This window comes from Nerophis lumbriciformis, linkage group LG10 (genome assembly GCF_033978685.3).
Source record: "Nerophis lumbriciformis linkage group LG10, RoL_Nlum_v2.1, whole genome shotgun sequence".
NCBI classification, from domain to species: Eukaryota; Metazoa; Chordata; class Actinopteri; order Syngnathiformes; family Syngnathidae; genus Nerophis; species Nerophis lumbriciformis.
In genome coordinates, this window is record NC_084557.2 from 31,931,565 (window position 1) to 31,940,029 (window position 8,465).

The following is an 8,465-nucleotide window of genomic DNA, read 5'->3' on the forward strand; positions in this document are numbered from 1 at the left end:
ATATTCAATTGAATGCACTACAAAGACAAGATATTTGATGTTCAAACTCAAACTTTTTTTTTTTTTTTGCAAATAATGAACTTAGAATTTCATGGCTGCAACACATGCCAAAGTAGTTGGGAAAGGGCATGGTCACCACTGTGTTACATCACCTTTTCTTTTAACAACACTCAATAAACTATTGGGAACTGAGGAAACTAATTGTTGAAGCTTTGAAAGTGGAATTCTTTCCCATTCTTGTTTTATATAGAGCTTCAGTCGTTCAACAGTCCGTGGTCTCCGCTGTCGTATTTTACGCTTTCCTTTTAACAACACTCGGTAAACGTTTGGGAAATGAGGAGACACATTTTTTAAGCTTCTCAGGTGGAATTATTTCCCATTCTTGCTTGAGGTACAGCTTAAGTTGTTCAACAGTTCGGGGGTCTCCGTTGTGGTATTTTAGGCTTCATAATGCGCCACACATTTTCAATGGGAGACAGGTCTGGACTACAGGCAGGCCAGTCTAGTACCCGTACTCTTTTACTATGAAGCCACGTTAATGTAACACGTGGCTTGGCATTGTCTTGCTGAAATAAGCCGGGGCGTCCATGGTAACGTTGCTTGGATGGCAACATATGTTGCTCCAAAACCTCTACGTACCTTTCAGCATTAATGGCGCCTTCACAGATGTGTAAGTTACCCATGTCTTGGGCGCTAATACACCCCCATACCATCACAGATGCTGGCTTTTCAACTTTGCGCCTATAACAATCCGGATGGTTCTTTTCCTCTTTGGTCCGGAGGACACGACATCCACAGTTTCCAAAAACAATTTGAAATGTGGACTCGTCAGACCACAGAACACTTTTCCACTTTGTATCAGTCCATCTTAAATGAGCTCAGGCCCCGCGAAGCCGACGGTGTTTCTGGGTGTTGTTGATATACGGTTTTCGCCTTGCATAGGAGAGTTTTAACTTGCACTTACAGATGTAGCGACCAACTGTAGTTACTGACAGTGTGTTTCTGAAGTGTTCCTGAGCCCATGTGGTGATATCCTTTACACACTGATGTCGCTTGTTGATGCTGTACAGCCTGAGAGATCGAAGGTCACGGGCTTAGCTGCTTACGTGCAGTGATTTCTCTAGATTCTCTGAACCCTTTGATGATATTACGGACCGTAGATGGTGAAATCCCTAAATTCCTTGCAATAGCTGGTTGAAAAAGGGTTTTCTTAAACTGTTCAACAATTTGCTCACGCATTTGTTGACAAAGTGGTGACCCTCTCCCCATCCTTGTTTGTGAATGACTGAGCATTTCATGGAATCTACTTTTATACCCAATCATGGCACCCACCTGTTCCCAATTTGCCTGTTCACCTGTGGGATGTTCCAAATAAGTGTTTGATGAGCATTCTTCAACTTTATCAGTATTTATTGCCACCTTTCCCAACTTCTTTGTCACGTGTTGCTGGCATCAAATTCTGAAGTTAATGATTATTTGCAAAAAAACAATTGTTTATCAGTTTGAACATCAAATATGTTGTCTTTGTAGCATATTCAACTGAATATGGGTTGAAAATGATTAGCAAATCATTGTATTCCGTTTATATTTACATCTAACACAATTTCCCAACTCATATGGAAACGGGGTTTGTATGTTAGCTACTTCTCTTTGTTTTTAATGTCTATTTTCTATTTTCTGCTGGATTTTCTCTCTATTTTATGATGCAGCTGTCACATATACTGTAATATTGTACATGGTAATTGTTATATATTGTATATATGATATAGACATAATATAATATAATATAATATATCAGTATATATAATATACTGTACATATACCGTATTATGTAAATATTATGTATACGTGTCATATTTTATATCGCTATATTTAGTCTATTTATACCTGCATTGTCCTTTCCATCCTTACACTTTCCATCATTGTAACTGAGCTACAGTGTGGAACAATTTCCCTTGTGGATCAATAAACTTTGTCTAAGTCTAAGTCTAAGTCTAAGTAAGGCCTACATTTCCTAATAAGCTCCAGCGAACCCCTGTAACCCCGAAAGGGACAAGCGGTAGAAAATGGATGGATGGATGGATGGTTTATAATTATCAATCATATCTTGGAGAATGATTTAGAGTACAAAAGCCTTTAAATTGATATATCTGTTAAAAACATCTAAAGTGATCTAGGTAGCCCTTTTTGTATTTTGTTTTTTTTCATATTTGTTATTATTATTATTATTTATTAATATTTAATACTCTATCTGTATTTGCTTTTGTTTTCTTCTCTTGATGTTGAAAGTGCCTTGACTTTTGTGTGAATTATAAATGTATGTTTGTTGTTCAATAAAAATAAAAATAAATAATAATAATAATTATTATATATATATATATATATATATATATATATATAGGGTGGCAGAGGGGTTAGTGCATCTGCCTCACAATACGAAGGTCCTGAGTAGTCTTGGGTTCAATCCCGGGCTCGGGATCTTTCTGTGTGGAGTTTGCATGTTCTCCCCGTGACTGCGTGGGTTCCCTCCGGGTACTCCGGCTTCCTCCCACCTCCAAAGACATGCACCTGGGGATAGGTTGATTGGCAACACTAAATTGGCCCTAGTGTGTGAATGTGAGTGTGAATGTTGTCTGTCTATCTGTGTTGGCCCTGCGATGAGGTGGCGACTTGTCCAGGGTGTACGCCGCCTTCTGCCCGATTGTAGCTGAGATAGGCTCCAGCGCCCCCTGCGACCCTAAAAGGGAATAAGCGGTAGAAAATGGATGGATGGATGGGATATATATATATATATATATATATATATATATATATATATATATATATATATATATATATATATGTATGTGTGTGTGGGAAAAAAAATCACAAGACTACTTCATCTCTACAGGCCTGTTTCATGAGGGGTTCCCTCAATCATCAGGACATTTTAATGGAAGCATTAAAATCTCCTGATGATTGAGGGAACCCCTCATGAAACAGGCCTGTAGAGATGAAGTAGTCTTGTGATTGTTTTTCCCACACATACATACAGGTAAAAGCCAGTAAATTAGAATATTTTGAAAAACTTGATTTATTTCAGTAATTGCATTCAAAAGGTGTAACTTGTACATTATATTTATTCATTGCACACAGACTGATGCATTCAAATGTTTATTTCATTTAATTTTGATGATTTGAAGTGGCAACAAATGAAAATCCAAAATTCCATGTGTCACAAAATTAGAATATTGTGTAAGGGTTAAATTTTGAAGACACCTGGTGCCACAAACTAATCAGCTGATTAACTCAAAACACCTGCAAAGGGCTTTAAATGGTCTCTCAGTCCAGTTCTGAAGCCTACACAAACATGGGGAAGACTTCAGATTTGACAGCTGTCCAAAAGGCAACCATCGACACATTGCACAAGGAGGGAAAGACACAAAAGGTTATAGCTGAAGAGGCTGGCTGTTCTCAGAGCTCTGTGTCCAAACACATTAATGGAGAGGCAAAGGGAAGGAAAAACTGTGGTCAGAAAAAGTGTACAAGCGATAGGGATCACCGCGCCCTGGTCAAGATTGTGAAAAAAAACCCATTCAAAAATGTGGGGGAGATTCAGAAGGAGTGGACAGCTGCTGGAGTCAGTGCTTCAAGATCCACCACCAAGAGACGCTTGAAAGACATGGGTTTCAACTGCCGCATACCTCGTGTCAAGCCACTGTTGACCAAGAAACAGCGCGAAAAGCGTCTCACCTGGGCTAAGGAAAAAAAGAGCTGGACTGCTGCTGAGTGGTCCAAAGTCATGTTTTCTGACGAAAGCAAATTTTGCATTTCCTTTGGAAATCGAGGTCCCAGAGTCTGGAGGAAGACAGGAGAGGCACAGGATCCACGTTGCCTGAAGTCTAGTGTAAAGTTTCCACCATCAGTGATGGTTTGGGGTGCCATGTCATCTGCTGGTGTCGGTCCACTCTGTTTCCTGAGATCCAGGGTCAACGCAGCCGTCTACCAGCAAGTTTTAGAGCACTTCATGCTTCCTGCTGCTGACCTGCTCTATGGAGATGGAGATTTCAAGTTCCAACAGGACTTGGCGCCTGCACACAGCGCAAAATCTACCCGTGCCTGGTTTACGGACCATGGTATTTCTGTTCTAAATTGGCCCGCCAACTCCCCTGACCTTAGCCCCATAGAAAATCTGTGGGATATTGTGAAAAGGAAGATGCAGAATGCCAGACCCAAAAACGCAAAAGAGTTGAAGGCCACTATCAGAGCAACCTGGGCTCTCATAACACCTGAGCAGTGCCAGAAACTCATCGACTCCATGCCACGCCGCATTAACGCAGTAATTGAGGCAAAAGGAGCTCCAACCAAGTATTGAGTATTGTACATGCTCATATTTTTCATTTTCATACTTTTCAGTTGGCCAACATTTCTAAAAATCCCTTTTTTGTATTAGCCTTAAGTAACATTCTAATTTTGTGACACACGGAATTTTGGATTTTCATTTGTTGCCACTTCAAATCATCAAAATTAAATGAAATAAACATTTGAATGCATCAGTCTGTGTGCAATGAATAAATATAATGTACAAGTTACACCTTTTGAATGCAATTACTGAAATAAATCAAGTTTTTCAAAATATTCTAATTTACTGGCTTTTACCTGTATATTGCGCTCTACTACTGTATCGAGCACTATTTTTTGGATAACCTTATTAAGACATATATACAGAGGTGGGTAGAGTAGCCAGAAATTGTACTCAAGTAAGAGTACTGTTACTTTAGAGATTTATTACTCAAGTAAAAGTAAGGAGTAGTCACCCAAATATTTACTTGAGTAAAAGTAAAAAGTATGTTGTGAAAAAACTACTCAAGTACTGAGTAACTGATGAGTAACATACACACACATATCATCTATATATATATATATATATATATATATATATATATATATATATACACACACACACACATATATATATATATATATATATATATATATATATATATATATATATATATATATATATATATATATATATATACACACATATATATATATATATATACACACACATATGCTCAAAATGATACAATCAGTCAAATTCAAGCCAATCCGCAACCCACTCCTCACCAAGCTGAAAAATGACAAGGAGCGCATCAAGAAAGTAAACAACCTCATCATAGCTGCCGAAAAAACCACAAACTTCTACAGAATGGACATACCAGAACATCACACCTTACTGGACAGAAGCATCACCAAATCATACAAAAAAGCACAACCCAGCACCTTACAGAACATCCACCTGGAAAATAAAAGGATCGCGGCTGAACTGGACATTGAGGACAGGGTGGACGCCACAGCCAACAAGGAAGCCTTCATCACATTGAAGGACCACAAACCCAACTTCGCAAATAACCCAACATGCCGACTAATAAACCCAACTAAATCTGAAATAGGAAAAATCAGCAAAATAATCCTGGACAGAGTCAACACAAAAATCAAGGACAAAACACCACTCAACCAATGGAGAAATACAGCAGCAGTAATCAAATGGTTCAACAACATCCAAGACAAACAACAGCACAACTTTATCTCCTTTGATATCGAATAATTTTACCCTTCCATCACGCAAGACCTACTGACTCAAGCACTAGACTTCGCCTCAGACTACGACTCAATCACAGGCAACGAAAGAAACATCATCATCCACGCAAAAAACTCCATTCTCATCCACAACAGTACACCATGGCAAAAAAAGAACAATGCAACATTTGACGTCACTATGGGAAGTTTTGACGGAGCAGAAACGTGTGAACTCGTTGGGAGTTTCCTCCTCTCCCAGCTCGCCAGCCTCAATCTGAACCTTGGTATTTACCGTGATGACGGACTGGCAGTGTGTCGCGCCTCGCCAAGGAGCAGCGAGAATACCAAGAAGCGCATATGCCAAATTTTCAAAGAGAACGGCCTACGGATCACGATTGAAGCCAACAAGCAAACCGTCAACTTCCTTGATGTCACTTTCAACCTGAGAAATAACAGCTACCAACCATTCACGAAACCCAACATAACACTCCAATACGTGCACCATGACAGCAACCACCCACCCACCACCACGAAAAGAATACCTACCGGAATTAATAAAAGGCTATCGATGCTGTCATCTAGCAAAGCTGAATTTGACCAAGCAACCCCCCTGTACCAAAAAGCCCTTGATGAAAGCGGATACAATTTCACCCTCACCTATGAACCCACGCCAGGAAACCAACCGAAAAAGAACAGAAAACGAAACGACATCATCTGGTACAACCCCCCATACAGCAAAAACGTCTCAACTAACATTGGACACAAATTCCTCAATCTGATTGACAAACACTTTCCCAAAGACAACACCCTAAGAAAAGTATTCAACAAGAACAACATTAAATTGAGCTACAGCTGTATGAACAATATACGACAAATCATCTCAAACCACAACAAAACAATTGCAAATGAGCCGTCGGCCCCCGGACAGAGCGACTCCAAAACCAACAAAGGTTGCAACTGTCGAAAGAAACCTGATTGCCCTCTCAACGGGGGGTGCTTACAAACATCAGTTGTCTACCAATCTAAGGTAACACGCAAGGACATTAACACATCCGACACATATGTAGGATTAACTGAAAGAGAGTTCAAAACCAGATGGAACAATCACAAGGCTTCTTTCAGGAACCAAAACCTGCGGAATACCACAGAACTCAGCAAACACATTTGGGACCTCAAAGACAATAATGTTGAATATTCAATAACATGGCAAATTCTTGCATCCAGCACACCTTACAATAGTGGTAATAAAAGATGCAACCTATGCTTGAAAGAAAAACTGTTTATTATTTACCGTCCAGACCTGTCATCCCTCAACAAGCGCAGCGAAATTGTAACAGCATGCCGCCACAGACGGAAACACCTCCTAGGTAACACATGAGCCAATCACCACGCCCCTACACCAGCCTGTACCCACCCACTCTGTGCCCTATATAATCCATGGTATGTGAATGCTCCCATTAAAATCTCCTGATGATTGAGGGAACCCCCCCTCATGAAACAGGCCTGTAGAGATGAAATAGTCTTGTGATTTTTTTCCCACACATACATATATATATATACACACACACATTTATATATATATATATATATATATATATATATATATATATACACATTTATATATATACACACACATTTATATATATATATATATATATATATATATATATACACATTTATATATATATATATATATATATATATATATATATATATATATATATATATATATATATATCCATCCATTTTCTACCGCTTATTCCCTTTTGGGGTCGCTGGAGCCTATCTCAGCTACAATCGGGCGGAAGGCGGTGTACACCCTGGACAAGTCGCCACCTCATCGCAGGGCCAACACAGATAGACAGACAACATTCACACTCACATCCACACACTAGGGCCAATTTAGTGTTGCCAATCAACCTATCCCCAGGTGCATGTCTATATATATACAGCATATAATTTATATTTATTTATTTTGCCGTTTTTGTTTACATGTTAAAGGCGTTTTAATGAATATACATGCATGTTTAACACATATAGATTCCTTTCTTTCATGAAGACAAGAATATAAGTTGGTGTATTACCTGATTCTGATGACTTGCATTGATTGTAATCAGACAGTAGTGCTGATAGCGTCCACGTTTTCAAATGGAGGAGAAAAAAAGTTCCTCCTTTCTGTCTAATACCACATGAAAGTGGTTGGTTTTTGGCATTTTATTTGTCCAGCTTCCATATTCGTTTGTATACACTTTACAAGAAATACATTGGCGGCAAATTCCGTAGCTTGCTAGCTTGTTTGCGCTGGCTTTCGGAGACTCTTGTTTTGAAAGCGCAGGCGCGATGGAGCGGCACTTTTATTGTGAAGACAGGAACTGTGCAGTCAGTCTTTAGGCTTTTGACGGGATGTACGATTGAAATAAAAAGGGTCTTTTTTCCTTCACACTTTTGATTGATTGAAACTTTTATTAGTAGATTGCACAGTACAGTACATATTCCGTACAATTGACCACTAAATGGTAACACCCCAATAAGTTTTTCAACTTGTTTAAGTCAGGTCATGTGACCGCCTGGCTCTGTTTGATTGGTCCAACGTCACCAGTGACTGCATCTGATTGGTGGAACGGAGAGAACGTCACCAGTGACTGTATTTGTTGAAACGCAGGCACTATGAAGGTCTGTCTGACAGACCAAAACAAACAAAGCGTGCATTAACAGATCGATAAAAATTAGTAGCGAGTAGCGAGCTGAATGTAGATAAAAGTAGCGGAGTAAAAGTAGCGTTTCTTCTCTATAAATATACTCAAGTAAAAGTAAAAGTATGTTGCATTAAAACTACTCTTAGAAGTACAATTTATCCCAAAAGTTACTCAAGTAGATGTAACGGAGTGAATGTAGCGCGTTAC